The sequence below is a fragment of the Hemicordylus capensis genome, chromosome 3 (genome assembly GCF_027244095.1).
Source record: "Hemicordylus capensis ecotype Gifberg chromosome 3, rHemCap1.1.pri, whole genome shotgun sequence".
Taxonomy (NCBI): domain Eukaryota; kingdom Metazoa; phylum Chordata; class Lepidosauria; order Squamata; family Cordylidae; genus Hemicordylus; species Hemicordylus capensis.
In genome coordinates this window covers 237,340,217-237,355,447 of record NC_069659.1, presented here as the reverse complement: position 1 = coordinate 237,355,447, position 15,231 = coordinate 237,340,217, and the positions used below count along the sequence as shown (strand labels likewise).

At 43.1% G+C, this 15,231-nt stretch overlaps 1 long non-coding RNA gene across 1 annotated transcript in view; it reads left to right on the top strand.

Moving 5' to 3' along the window:
* LOC128349282 (uncharacterized) overlaps nucleotides 1-13,438 on the top strand; it is a 57,876-nt gene extending 44,438 nt beyond the window's left edge. The window contains exon 3 of the long non-coding RNA XR_008318701.1: nucleotides 13,160-13,438. This is a non-coding gene — a long non-coding RNA (uncharacterized LOC128349282). The remainder of the gene's footprint in view (nucleotides 1-13,159) is intronic.
* The last annotated feature ends 1,793 nt before the right edge of the window (nucleotides 13,439-15,231 follow it).

Below are 15,231 nucleotides of genomic sequence, written 5' to 3'. Positions count from 1 at the left end.
AAATGGACTGACAGGAGACACACAGAAAAGGGACAGCTGTGGCTGTGCAAGGAAAAATGTAGGGGGGAAATCCTGTAAATGCAGCATTACTAGGGGGAAAGATGGGATTTTAGGGAAGGACTATTATGCACTGTTAGAACCATGAGAGGGAAAGAGCAGGCACAAAGAACAGATTTACCTACTCATGGTGGTCCATGATCGTGGAGAATGCTCATTCATGAATGTGTGTTCTTCAAGTTCCTTGTTGCTTTGTCAGCAGTGATGCTGCAAAGCTGTATGAAAGCTCCATGGCACATTCCTTTCTACAGACACCTCCCATAATCACCCCTTTTAAGGGGGAGTGGGGCAACACCACTGAGCTACCTGGCAAAAGAAAAAAATGGGCTGTTCAGCTCCACTCTTGCTAGGCTATAAGATGCAAGGAGAAAACTCTGGTTGAGAAAGGGATTTCAGTGCCGCCTGTACTCTCTTTATTGTTGCTGTGTCAACAGGCTGCTGCTGCTGGACTTCAGCTCTGGCACAGATGAGTGTAGCAGGAGGGCAGAATGATATTTAATTCTGTCAGCTAAAAGCCTCTGTATTTTCAAGGAAACATGAATCCTGTCATGGCTTTGTTTCCAGGCACAGATTGGAGAGATAATGTAAGATGTTATTAGTCAGACTAGCTGAAGTTTCGAGCTGGCACCAATGAGAGATGTTTGCAATCTACAGCAGCCATGTTTCACAGCTGCCCTGAGCTAGTGCCCTTATGAACAGCAGCCTTTGGAGGGAGAAGGCAAAGGGGAAAAAAGATTTTTATTCTGAGGGTTGATTTTGATGTAATGCAGAACTAAGGTGTGAATTAACTTAGGTACACAAGCCAGATTCAAATCTAGGGTTCGGATCTCTGTTAGACAGCTATAAACAAACCACCAATACTGCTTTGGCATGGGTTCAGATCATAAAACCAGCCTGGGTTACATGAAATAAATGGAGGTTCCATGTGATGTCTGAACTGACACACTGGCCACATTCACAGATAACGTGGAACCGTGGGTCCAATGGAAACGTGGTTCAGCTCCCCAACCCATTCTTCTGTCCACATCCAGATGAAACAGAGAGAAGGCTCTCTGTGGTCAGGGGACTGCAGAGAAGGGGGAACTGGCTGCACGGGCTTCCTTCTTGCTTGAAGGACAGCCTGCACAGCCAATCTGGTTCCTCCCTCAACTCCAGTTAGATCAAATGCAGCCTACAGTGCTGCATTTGGACATCACACTCCCAAACTCCAACCCCAGTTATGAGCAGGGAGGAGGGGCAAGATGGCCAATGGCTAACAGCCTAACTTCCAAGCTCTTGCCTGTACTTGGACATTCTCCCCACCTCAGGCATGCCATCCAAGGGGCTGACCCCGCCCCCCCCCGGGAGAAAAACATTGCAGAAGAGTCCCAACAGCAAAGCCCCCAGCCCCGAGGGAGGAGGAGGAGAACAAGGAAGAAGAAACAGCTAAAGATTGAAAACTTCCTCCCCCGCCCCCCCAGGCAGCATTGGGTGACACATTTTCTGTGAGTACTAAGAACAGATTCACAGTCCTGGCCACAGAAGCCCCCGCCTCCAAGCTGGCTCCCCAGGAGACAGATACCAAACAATCCACCTTAAAACTGTCTCATCAGAGGGATGAGGAAGGAAACTCCCCGAGACAAGGGTTCCAAAGCTCTATAGCTAGACAAGTACCTCACTCCCAGTCTGACCTTGTTACCCAGTGGCTAAGCAATGCCTGTCTGATCTCAGCAGAAAGTCTGATTTTAATATTAGGGCGTATGAACCAAATTGGGGGACAAACAGAAAGTTTAACACAGGCTTTTGCCCATTTCTCAGCTAGGACCCAGCAAGGAGTTAACAGCTCAGCTGACGTCAACAGCTCCTGGCCAGCCCTCCTCTCTGCCTCAGTGTCTGACTCATTGCACTGGGTATACCCAGAAGCAGCTGGAAATAACAGGGGAAAGTTGCAAATAATGTTGCAAACTGATCAGACTCTTATCCACTTTCCCAGGAAGGATTCATATTTATGAGCAAGCAAAAAAAAGATAATCACCTCTCTTTCGGAGCTCTTAAACTAACAAATCTCCCCTTCAGAGATTGAGCACTTTCACTTTTTGCTGGCACAGCTGGACTATAAAAGGCTATTCATAACTTTTAAGTCAGCAAGGGTGCCCACACAGCTAATACATTCAGCCCAGTGCTTGAGACAAGTCCACATTACTTCACACCATGTTTTTAAAGATCTCAGCTCCAGATCATTAATTAAGGGGCTCATAAACATCAGCAGCAAGAATCTTGACTTTTACATTAACAACAAACTGTACCCCCTGAGCCATAGCAGCACCTCACTAGCTGAGGCTCAGAATGCTCAACCAAGGACACAAATCCAAAACAAGCCTTCTAGCCAATATAAGCCACAACCAACTCTCTCTACAGAGTTGGCTGACTCCCAACCCCACAGACAAGATGACCTGCTACAATTAAAGAGTAAACTTGATACACTTTTGAAGAGATTGTGCCCCAAAACAAACAGGGCTGGTCACTCAGCCACAGACCCTACCACAGATTCTGAAACCGATCAGGAATTATCAATGGAAGTCCAGATAAAAGCACCCCCTAAATGCCTTTTAAAAGTTAAAGCAGTTGATCTTGCAGCTGAATCAAGATCTGAAACAGATCTGGAAAGTGACTGTGATCAAGACCGATCCCCCAGGCTTCTCCCTGTCTCTGAATACCCTAGGATATTCAGGATATTGTTTCTGGGACCTCTGCCCTGAATATCCTAGGATATTCAGGGCAGAGGTTCCAGAAAAAATTGACATATTGACATATGCCCAGGAGTGATGCTAGCTACAGACCCACACTTTGATAATGTCACTGCCCTCCTCATCCCAGGCAGGCTGCTTATGCCACAGACTTCCCAGACCCTTCTTGCAATCCCTTCTCTTGAAACCGATGAGTTGGCCTCGGAGATGGAAGCCCCAATCCCCACAAATATCTTGGCAACCAATGAAAGTGAGGGACAGAGCTCCCTAGCATTACCCTAATTCAAGGGATGCGTCACCCAAAGTACAAGAGCTGGGAACTGACATGCCCTTGTCCAGTGATGTCCAACTGGAGACTGTGGACGTGTTAGACAACCTCCAAGGACAAACATGTACCCAGGTCCCTACTGCTGTCCTCCCTGATATGAGATCACAGACCATCTCAGAAGTCCCAGAGGACAACACCACACAGGATATAGGGCCAGGAACCTCTTCTGACAATGCTGAGCCAAATACTCAGGATAGACCACCATAGATTTGGAGCATGCTGGACTCTCCTACTATCCTGCCTGGACTGGACCCAGGCCAGCTGGTTGAAGGAGCAGAAGGATAGACAAACTGAAGGCAACACCAGGGTCACTGGTAATAGATGGTCAGAGCCTGGAAGATCCCCCCCTTCTCCTTCAGAGCCTCTCTGCACACCCTATAGCCCCATGATATCCAGAAGACCAGCATAAGGCAAAATTACTCAGCTGGAATGTAGCTGGGTGTGGATCATCAGTAAGAGATGCCCACTTCACTGATTTCCTGGCCACACATGACATCATCCTAATACAGGAAACATGGACAATGGAGGAAATATCACTTAATGGATTCCTTTCATTCTTGGTTAGAGCCGAACCAGTGAGAGGACGAGGAAGATCAAAAGGCGGTTTGGAGATACTAGTCTCCACTGCTCATAGTGCATCAACAATAGCTCTTCCCCCTCTCAAGCACTACACTGTGTCAGTTTTAACCTAACTCAGTCGTTGTCCCTCCTGATAATTAATACTTACCTCCCTCCACAACAGCAGAAATCCCAGCTAAGAATCATCTGGGCTGAATTGGAAACCTACTCTGAGGCCCTCAGTCTCTCTCACCCTGATGCACTGGTGGTCCTGGCCGGTGGCTTCAATACTAGACTGGGCCCTGACGATCATACTCTATACATGAATCATCAATGCCTTCCCCTCAACCACGATGATGAGGGACTCCTTCCCAACCAAATTGCAAAGAACCAGAGATCAGACTTTGCGGGATTCTGCTTGGCACAAACAACAACAAAACTTAACCTTTTATATCCTAAGTGGTGCCATCAAGGGAGATCAGCCAGGAGGATTCACTTATCTATCAGGCTCAAGAATGAGTACTATGAATCACATTATGGTTTCCAGGGATATACTCCCTCTTGTAGAGAGCCTAGAGGTTGTCCCAAAATTTGATAGTGATCATCTACTGATCTCCCTCCTTCTAAAGTCTCTTCTCTACCTAACCCACATTGAGGATCACTACCAACCCCCAATATCCGCAACAGGGAGAACCCAGACCGTGCCAAATGGACTCCCCAATTACACTATGCTATAGCTGGGCTGCTTGCCTCGGAGCAATTTCAGCATCTCCAACGGGCCCTGGTAACAGATGAGCACCTTGGCACACTCCTGGAGGCCTACAACTCTTCCCAGCTTCCCAGCTACAACAGCACCTTAAAAGGGAAAGTAGTTTAATAGTATGGCAGCAACATCATCACTCCAAATCATGGTTTGACAAGGACTGCAAAAATGCCAAGAAAGCCCTCATTTCCTCCTATCAGGAATACAAAGCCAGAAGTGAGCCAAAGGCAGCTATGGACATGCTGCAGAAGAAGAGGCATTACAAATGACTAGTGGCACGTAGGAAAAAAGAAGCCATGAAAGACAATTGGTCATGACTCATCCAGGCAGCCCGTTCCAATGTCTCAGCTGCCTTCTGGCACATCACCACATGCAACTATAGCAACAGCACGAATCTACTAGATTGCCATATTTCTCCAGGGAACTGGGGAAAACATTTCCAGGAGCTCTATGAGGACTTATCTGCATTAAGTGGATACCCTGGGCAAGATATAAAGGACATGGCCATGTTGACACCAGTGACAACAACTGAGATCAAGAACCTGGTTGCCCAACTGAGAACTGGGAAGGCCCCTGGGGAGGACCTGATTTCACCTGAGACCATTAAAAACAACCTGGAATGGTGGGCCCCCATTCTGGCCTCACAATTTACCTTCATTAATACACATGGCCACATCCCCAAGGACTGGGAGACCTCATTAATTGTCCCCATCTTTTAAAAGGGCAGCCAAAACGATCCAGCCAACTACAAGCCTATTAGCCTGCTCAACACAATAAGCAAACTTTATGCGAGACACCTGCACTGGAAATTACGGGACTGGTTGGAGCAAGAAAATCTGCTGGCAAAGGAGCAGGCTGGGTTCTGTGAGGGCTGATCTACTATCGACCAGTGCCTGGTACTCCAGCACCTTACAGAAAAGTAATCTTCCTCCAAAACATCCTCCCGGTATGTAGCCTTCATTGACTTTAAAGCGGCTTTTGACTCCATCTCGAGAATTAAACTACGAGAGAAGCTAGAGGCCTCCTCAATAGCCTTGTGATTGTTATACTTAATATGTATGCTACATACTGATACATAGCTCAAGGTAAGGTGCAACCAGCAGGGACATCTCACTAGTGCCATTGTTACACAAAAGGGTGTAAAACAAGGCTGCATTTTGGCACCGCTACTATTCAACTTCTACATCAATACAATGGTGGGGCAAATTAGCAACTTAGACTTCCATACCCCTAAACTAAGAGCCAGTGTGGTGTAGTGGTTAGAGACTAGGACCGGGAAGACCTGAGTTCAAATTCCCATTCAGCCATGATACTTGCTGGGTGACTCTGAGCCAGTCACTTCTCTCTCAGCCTAACCTACTTCACAGGGTTGTTGTGAAGAGAAATCTAAGTATGTAGTACGCTGCTCTGGGCTCCTTGGAGAAAGAGCGGAATATAAAATGTTTTTAAAAAAAATCGCACCACCCTGTCATATGTGGATGATGCAGCAATACTCTCAAGGACCCCAACTGGCCTTAAACGAGCAATGAAGGCATTGGCCCAGTATCACAAGGAAGATCTGCTGGAGCTTAATTACCACAAAACCAAAATCATGGCCTTTGCCAAAAGGCCCAAAACCTGCTCCTGGTGTATAGATGGGCACAGGATAGAACAGGTCCCTTGCTTTAAATATCTGGGGATAGTCCTACATTCCTCCGGCTCTAGGAAGACACATGGGGAGTATGCAGCACTAAATGCACAGAGGAGCTCCTCCGCTATTCTTAAGTTCCTCCGAACAAGAAGTGGCCACTATATACCCACAGCGCTAAAACTGTATGAAGCCAAGCCAATAGCTCAGTTACTCTACGGTGCCCAGCTTGGCCCCTTCCCCAACCTTTCTACACTGGAACACGTGTAATCAAAGTTCCTAAGAGCAGTTCAAGTACCAAGATGTGTATCTAATGCTATCCTGAGACTAGAGACAGGCCTGATGAAAGTGGAGGCAAGGGTATGGATGGCCCTACTGAACTACTCGCTAAAGATCTCCCTTTCCCCCTTCAGGCCTAGCCCCCCTAATGCTATGTGATGACTTCCAATCCAGTTGGAAACAGACAGCTATGAATAAAATAAAGTCCCTGGGCCTATCCCCACTTCATTTAGTTAACTTGGGGTACAATCTGGCCAAGGCACTCATCAAACAATGTATTACGAATATAGAGCCCCAATCTGACATAGGCAAGGCCCATAACTTCCCTGTAAGTGAAGGACTCAGGTATGTCAGCGCCCCCTTGCCATACCTAATGCAATTGGAGGTCCCAAAGCATAGGAGGGCCTATGAAGTGCGCTTTAGGAAGATCCCAATCTCAGAGCGCAAGTGCACCTGTGGTTCAGGGCAGGTAGAAACAGCAGGATACATTCTTCTGCAGTGCTTGCTCTACAAGGACATCCATACCTCCCTCATCTTACCACTATTACATGGCTATCCTGGACAAACGGACCAGTTTTACACCTCTTTGCTGTTTTCCGATATCAACCCTGCTGCCACCTACAGTGTTGCCAGGTTCTGTGCGGCAGGGATTACTATCCGGCGGATGATGATCACACGTGCCCAGAGCCCACCTCTATGAACTAGAGGACATGGCTACTGCCTTAGTGCGGCAACCCAACAACCCATAGACCCGCAACTTCCTGGCTACTATTTTACTGACTTATATTGTTGTGTATATTATATGATATCCTTTTAAATGACAACTGTCATGATTTTATATGTTTTAAGTCTTTTAAAACCTTTCCTTACTTTATAACAGGCCTGCTCAACTTCGGCCCTCCTGCAGATGTTGGCCTACAACTCCCATAGTCCCTGGCTATTGGCTACAGTGGCTGGGGATTATGGGAGTTGTAGTTCAAAAACAGCTGGGGGGCCTAAGTTGAGCAGGCCTGCTTTATAAGCATGCAACGCGATCTAGGGTACTGGTACATGGTTTATTCCTACACTTCTTATTGCAGCCGTAGTTAAATCGAAATGTAGCTCAGAGTCTACTATGTCTCTTATTAGAGCCATAGCTAGATTTTTAGTGCAGTCACATGCCTATTTTTTATATTTTAAATCATTTTATGTTAGTAATGTATTTTAGTGTCTTTTATATTTCTTATTGTATATTTTAAATCATCTTGTGATAGCCTTAGAGTATAAAATCTATTGCTACTTAGGTTTTAAAATGTACTTTCTGCTGGTCTGTGACCGTAATAAAGACTGATTGATTGCATTATGAGTAGCAAAACTCACTACAAGCCATATTGATGTTGGAATGCATAGACAGTTGCCTAATACTGAGTCAGACCATTCATCCATCTTGCTCACGACTGACTAGGAGTGGCTCTCCAAGGTTTTAGACAAGTCTTTCCCAGTCCTACCTGGAGATACCAGATACTTTCTGCATGCAAAGCACATACAGGTGAAACTCGGAAAATTAGAATATCGTGCAAAAGTCCATTAATTTCAGTAATGCAAATTAAAAGGTGAAACTGATATATGAGACAGACGCATTACATGCAAAGCGAGATAAGTCAAGCCTTAATTTGTTATAATTGTGATGATCATGGCGTACAGCTCATGAAAACCCCAAATCCACAATCTCAGAAAATTAGAATATTACATAGAACCAAGAAGACAAGGATTGTAGAATAGAACAATATCGGACCTCTGAAAAGTATAAGCATGCATATGTATTCAGTACTTGGTTTGGGCCCCTTTTGCAGCAATTACTGCCTCAATGCGGCGTGGCATGGATGCTATCAGCCTGTGGCACTGATGAGGTATTATGGAAGACCAGGATGCTTCATTAGCGGCCTTCAGCAATTCTGCATTGTTTGGTCTCATGTCTCTCATCCTTCTCTTGGCAATGCCCCATAGATTCTCTATGGGGTCAGGTCAGGTGAGTTTGCTGGCCAATCAAGCACAGTACACTGTATACTTTTCAGAGGTCCGATATTGTTCTATTCTTCAGTCCTTGTCTTCTTGGTTCCATGTAATATTCTAATTTTCTGAGATTGTGGATTTGGGGTTTTCATGAGCTGTATGCCATGATCATCACAATTATAACAAATTAAGGCTTGACTTATCTCGCTTTGCATGTAATGCGTCTGTCTCATATATCAGTTTCACCTTTTAATTTGCATTACTGAAATTAATGGACTTTTGCACGATATTCTAATTTTCCGAGTTTCACCTGTACTCTCCCACTAAGCTACAGCCCTATGCCTAAAATGCAATAGCACCACAATAGCACTATTACCATGAATGAAGATAACGCATTGATCTCATGCAGAGGTGCACTATGGTAATCTTGGAGCCTGGACCTAAAGGACTTTGAAGGGCCCCCCTTCCCTACAAATTAAGCATCATCATGCTACGCTGGGCGGCCACACTACCCAGGACAGAGTAAAGTGGATTTGGGGGGTCCCAGGGGCTGTGGAGGCCTTCGACTTCAGCCTCAAAATCCAGGGGTAAGAGCGCCTCTGATCCCATGAAGCTAATCAACAGCAGCAGTACATTTGTTGCTTTTTAAAAAAAGAATAATATGGAAAGGCTAAAAGTCTGTTCAAAACCTATTAAGTAGAATTCAAATTAATTTCAAGTATGTTAATGAGTTACTCTAATGTTTGTTCCATTACTTTTAACTATTAGCTTTTTAATTGTGTATTGCATCCACCTGTGCAAACAATACTACCTTATGAGCCAATAAGAAGAACTGATTGGTACTATTATTTACCTTTTTTAACTGTGATCCTATTTTTAATCAGTAACACTCATTTTATAGACTGGCATAGTCTGCATTCACATACAGTAACAATGCAATATGTGTGAACTGTGTGCAGGAAATTGCCAGCATGGTTAGAGTGCTGGACTACGACCGGGGAGACCCGAGTTCAAATCCTCATTCAGCCATGAAACTAGCTGGGTGACTCTGGCCAATCACTTCTCTCTCAGCCTAACCTACTTCACAGGGTTGTTGTGAAAGAGAATGTAGCACATCACTCTATATATGTAATAATAATAACAACAAGCTACCTGTAGCCAAAAATTGGTGGGACCGTACAACTGAAAAAGTTGTAGAAAATCAGCCAATTACAAAAAGCAACTTTACTGGGAACAGCCTATATTTTGCCACAATATCTATAATAACCAGCAGTATTGATGATAAAATTCAGCCATCCCAGGTCCTTGGGAAGGACTCAATGTCTGGATTGACAAACCAGTCAATAACATCTGTCTGACTGTGTAAACAAGAAATAATAATAATAATTTTTCATAATAAATTATAAATGGATTTTTTTTAAAATTTGCATCTTTTCACAATTGCATTATTTCACAAACTTCTTCCCAGAATGATATCACTCCAAATAATGTGGAAAACAAGTATCAAAAGCCCACATTTTAATTTCCTACCCAAATTTTGTTTCAACAAAAGCAACAATGCTAGTAGGAACATTGCTCAAAAGCTGAAATGCATTTTAGAGAGAAGAGCTGCTTCTTTGGAAGGAGAGGAAGGAATCTAATAACATTTTTTGTTATTCTTTGTTCAAGGCATTACCTCTTTAAAAGCTTATTTCAGCTGCAGGCAGAAGAAAGCAGAGCTGGGTAAGGGTGCCATGTCTTACTTAAAGTCCTTAATAGGCTTCACTTTCAACAGAATTTCTATTCCTGGGGCTAAGTAGAAAACCTTAATACGAAACAATAACCCAAGCAGTAAATACCTCTGCTGGGGATGTTTCTCCCTGGTGATAAATAGTTCATATGAACCCATGATGATCAGCATTTTGATCCTGGCCTTCTTTTATGATTATTCCTTTCTTGGGCCTGAATATTGTCCCTGAATATGTTCATCTGGAATTAGGACAAAGGAATCATAGCACTGTAGTTTGGCCTGTTTCTTCCATCATATGACAAAGGGAATGAAGTCTTCTTGTTTCCTGGAAGAACTGAATTGCATTAGGGCCAAACCACACCTGGGACTTATTTTTAAACCCATGATTGCTTTTCTTTTGTCAGCTTTGATTATATTCCCAAAAGGACTGGGAGAAACTGCACTACCTTTTCCCAGGAAGTTTTTCACACCTGGCTTTTAGTTTGCATCTCCTCCAGAATGGAGATATGCATTAACATTTCAGCCAAATTTACACCAAAGTCCTTGTGAGCCATCAGGGAGCACTTCACATACAATTCACATTTTCCATCGCGTGTTAAGAGTGTAGCCCAATTTATATCCAAGGTTTAGAAATCCACTTTTTGCGTCAGTTTTGAGTCACAACTTCAAACTCGCAGGAAAGCCTCACAGAAAACCTGTGGTAAAGCTCCAGCTGTTGATTCTGCTAGGTTTTTTGGTCCCCAATGTTATATTTTTAGACTATTAAAGGTTATAACATCTCTATCTTTTAAAAGTGTTTAATCTCAAGATAGATTATAGACATTATTAAATACATTGTACTGTGTAGGAAATCAAGCTTTTTAAAAAAAAAAAACTATAGTAGTAGGATTTAAAATCAAATTAAAATCAACTAACAACCTTAGGTTTTTAAGGTTTTAAACCTTAAGGTTTTAAGGTTTTTAACTAGTTAAAATCAACTAACCACATACCCTCCACCTTGGGCATGCCTGAAATTCTGTCCTGTTTTTTCCAGTGGCTGTAATGTAACTCTTATGATTAGGTAGAAGCTCAGTCATTACATCAGAAGATAATGGGTGAAAGTGAGATCTAGATAAGCAACAGGTTTTCGATGAACGCCAAACCGAATGATTCTAATCAATAACCAAACAGTATTTCATATAGTCCTGGAAGCAGGACCAAATGTTTGAATGTAGCACCATCTGGTGGTTATGTGATTGCACTTGCACAGCATTTTCTCCATTTCAATTTTTTAAAAAACCATCTCAGGAAATCTAAGCACTTGTTTCAACTTGACAGGGGGTTCCTCTCAATATCACTTCTAGGAGTGGTAGTTGTAAGAAGTCAGATCTCAGCCAGAAAGTCTCTCAGAGAGGTACTTCCTGTTGCAGCGGTTTTGAACTACCATAAGTGTGGGGGTAGCATTCTTCTCTTTGTTGAGTCTGCTAGTATATGTGACTGTTCTTCCAACTGAACAGTTAATCAGTGCTGGGCACTACACCTGGAAACATCTCAAAATAACCTGCAAGTACTTTTGAGCTTCTCTTGAGCTATTTCTGCACCCGTAAATGTTAATGCAGGATAGGATGTGAGTTTGTGGCAGTATACAAATATACTAAATAAATAAACAAGACACAAAAGACATCCATTTTAAGACAGAATGTGCACTCTATATATTTTGGACATTACATCTGAATTATAGATGTAGGAAACATAGGAAAAGTGATGTTTATATACTTGTGATGAGCCAAAGTCCACACTGGTATACAAAACTCAAAGTTGTAATGCTCAACTGTATTACAAAACAACCCACATTATAAATTTAGGGAGGGGTTGAAGCTATATTTTAGAAAGTCTTGAGCATTTGATGCTATCCATTTCAGTGGTGCATCCAGTTGCTGCTGCCAGGCAAGATGATGATGATGATGATGATGATGGTGATGATGATGATGGTGATGAAAGGAAAGGGGCCATTTGGGCCAGGAATGCTCGGGGGTGGGGGATTTAGTGGGCTGGCAAGGGAGCTGGGAAGCAGTATTTGAGCCCCATCATGCCTCTGATCAGCTCAAGGGCAGTGCAAATAAGTTCCGGATCAGGATCAGGAGAAAAAATCTAGCTGCTTTCCGAGAGTGGTTTTGTTTTAGGGGGTGGGGATAGTCCAGTTTGCCGAGTTCATAAGAAAGTTCACACATCATCCATCTGGTCTCCTTTCATAATACCAGAATAACCCCACCTTCAACAGAAAGCCTTCTGAGCCATCTTCCTTTACCTGGATCCCATACAACTGTTGGGTAACTGCTAGGTAAAGAAAGGCTTTGTTGTTTTTATTGTTGTTACTATTAATAGTAAAAGTTTTTTATTAATAATATCCTTTATTCACAACTGTTAGGTAGAGAAAGGCTACAATATCTTCTACATAACATATGAATAATTGTACCTGTGTACAGATCTGTAGCTGTGTAAACTTGTATGTGTCTTGAACGTAACATGTGAATAAGACTTTCGTCTTGTTGTGATTAGGGACAGACTGTTCTTTGTAGTGAAACAGCAGCTATGGAACATCATCCTTGGAGAAAATCAATCACACCCCCTTTTTACTTTCTTTTAATAAGGCTGTAAACACTTTTTTGCTTTTTGCGTTGAGGGGTTTTACTTAGGTTCGAGGCAACCAAGTGATTTTAGATTCAGTTCTGGTTCATTGACAGCCCCTTTTTAGGTTCAGGTTTGGTTGGACTCTGTATTACACAGAGAGAGTACAAAATCCCTGTGCTTGAGCAAAGGAAGAGCTTTTTTAAAAAAAAAGTGGAATGCATGCAAGTCTAAGGAGAAACAATAGATGAAATGTTGGAAACTCCCCTGGTGTCTTTGAAGCTTCTCTTAGTACTGCTCTGTGATTTACAGTACCAGGTTGGCTTCTCTACATTTCAGACATAGTAGCCAACAGCTCAGCTCAGTGGGTACCAATTTAGGAGGAGTGATTCAGAGAGCCCCCTTTAAAGCTTAAAGCTTTTGCCAGCAGGAAATGAAGCGGCCAGAAGTGCCACTATTAGACCTCAATTACATTAACTTTTGGACTCAACAGGAAGGTGTTTCCAGGCTGTAAAAATAAATCTACTTGAAGAAAGAGGAGGGAATAAACATCCATGGATGACTCCTCAGAAGTGGGAGGTGCAGAGTGATGGTGAAGTGAAGAAGGCAGAAAGGTGCTTCTCTAAGAAACTGACAGCAGAGCTGAAGTGGGAGGAAACCATCTAAATGTGGAAAAATTCTAAGTTTTGTTTTGATGATTTATCAGAACACTTCTGTTTGTCTTTAGCAGCATACATGTACATTGTTAAAACTATGTTGCTTCTGCATTAAAGAGGATTTGGATATCTCCACATGGGGAAACTCAATAGTTGCAAGTTCCTCTTTGAGACTTCATCATTCTTAGTGCCACACGCATTTATGATTTATGATTTTGGTTCTCCGTTTGAAATGTAAAAACAGTTCTACAGAAGGACAAATGTCTGCCTCTTTTATAAGGGAATCAAGATGACATTGGTGACCTAACCTCCTTCATTTGTTCTGTTTTGGTGGTATTTGTAATCCCTTGTGAAATTACTCTCATGGTTGTGTGTGTGTGTGTGTGTGTGTGTGTGTGTGTGTGAGAGAGAGAGAGAGAGAGAGAGAGAGAGAGAGAGAGAGAATGAGTGAGAGAGAGAGAGACAGAGACAGAGACAGAGACAGACAGACACCCCTGCTGCCTTAAAGGCACTGACATTAATGACAATTGGCCTGTTTTAGGGCCAGTGTACTCAGCAGGCCTACTTGTAGCTGCTTTTTTTCTTATGCTTCTGGCAGCCATCTTTGTTCATGGCAAATGAATGGATCCAACTTATTTGCCATGAGCAAAACTTCATGTTACCATAAACCTCTTCAGTATGGGGTAAGTGGGGCTATGCCAAACAGCAGGTTCTGCTTGCATGAAATGGTGGTTCCTCGGTTAAAAGCAGTGAGCAGCCTCACATTATACTAACAGCAGAGGAGAGCTGGTCTTATGGTAGCAAGCATGACTTGTCCCCTTAGCTAAGCAGGGTCCACTCTGGTTGCATATGAATGGGAGACCACATGTGAGCACTGTAAGATATTCCCCTCAGGGGATGGAGCAACTCTGGGAAGAACAGAAGATTTCAAGTTCCCCCCCTTGCTTCTCCAAGATAGGGGTGAGAGAGATTCCTGCCTGCAACCTTGGAGTAGCTGCTGTCAGTCTGCGTAGACAATAGTTACTGAGCGAGATAGACCAATGGTATATGGCAGCTTCCTGTTCCTGTGAAAGAGCCTTGACATTCCTTCTGGATAAAGTCAAAGTAAATTTCAAATAAGATAAAAGCAGGCTGCATTGTGATGCAGACTAAATGAACGCAGATACAGCAGTGTGCTTCCTGTCTGTACCATGTATTTGGGAGGTCTATACCTAGATTCAGTTTTAACATGAACGCAGGTACAGTCATTCTCTCAAACACGTGTACAAATGTATAGACATCTGTACACTTGCACAACATAATGTCTGAATAGGGATAATGACTGGCCAGAAAGCAGGGCTTTTTCTGTGGTGTTGCTGTTTTAAACAAGGCTGTTCCAGTCTTTTGATCTATCTATTTTAACTGGTCTCAAGTTCAACACACTGCAGAAACCCAACTCTTTATCCTATTGGCTAAAACCATGTTCCGATTATCTTCTCTCCAACCTTCCATTGCATTGTCATCCTCTGGAGTTTAGAAGGCCAGGAATATGGCCTGAGATAACAAGATGCAGCAATATTACTAACGCTAAGCATCTCCTTTATTCAATTTATATGCTGAACGTATCGTGAGAGAAGCTGGATTGGAGAATGTGGATTATCTGCAAGCTCTAGTAATGAAAGTCAAGGAGCACAATGAAAAAAATGGGACTACAATTAAATGTAAAGAAGGCTAAACTAATGACAGCGGGTACAGCAACTAGCCTCAGAACTGACAATGAAGACACTGAAGTAGTGGATAGCTTCTGCCTTTTAGGATCGACCATCAACAATAAAGAATCCAGAAGTCAAGAAATACGCCGCAGACTAGCACTTGGTAGGGTTGCAATGAAGGCCTTGGAAAGGATATTTAGATGTCGTGACGTGTCTAC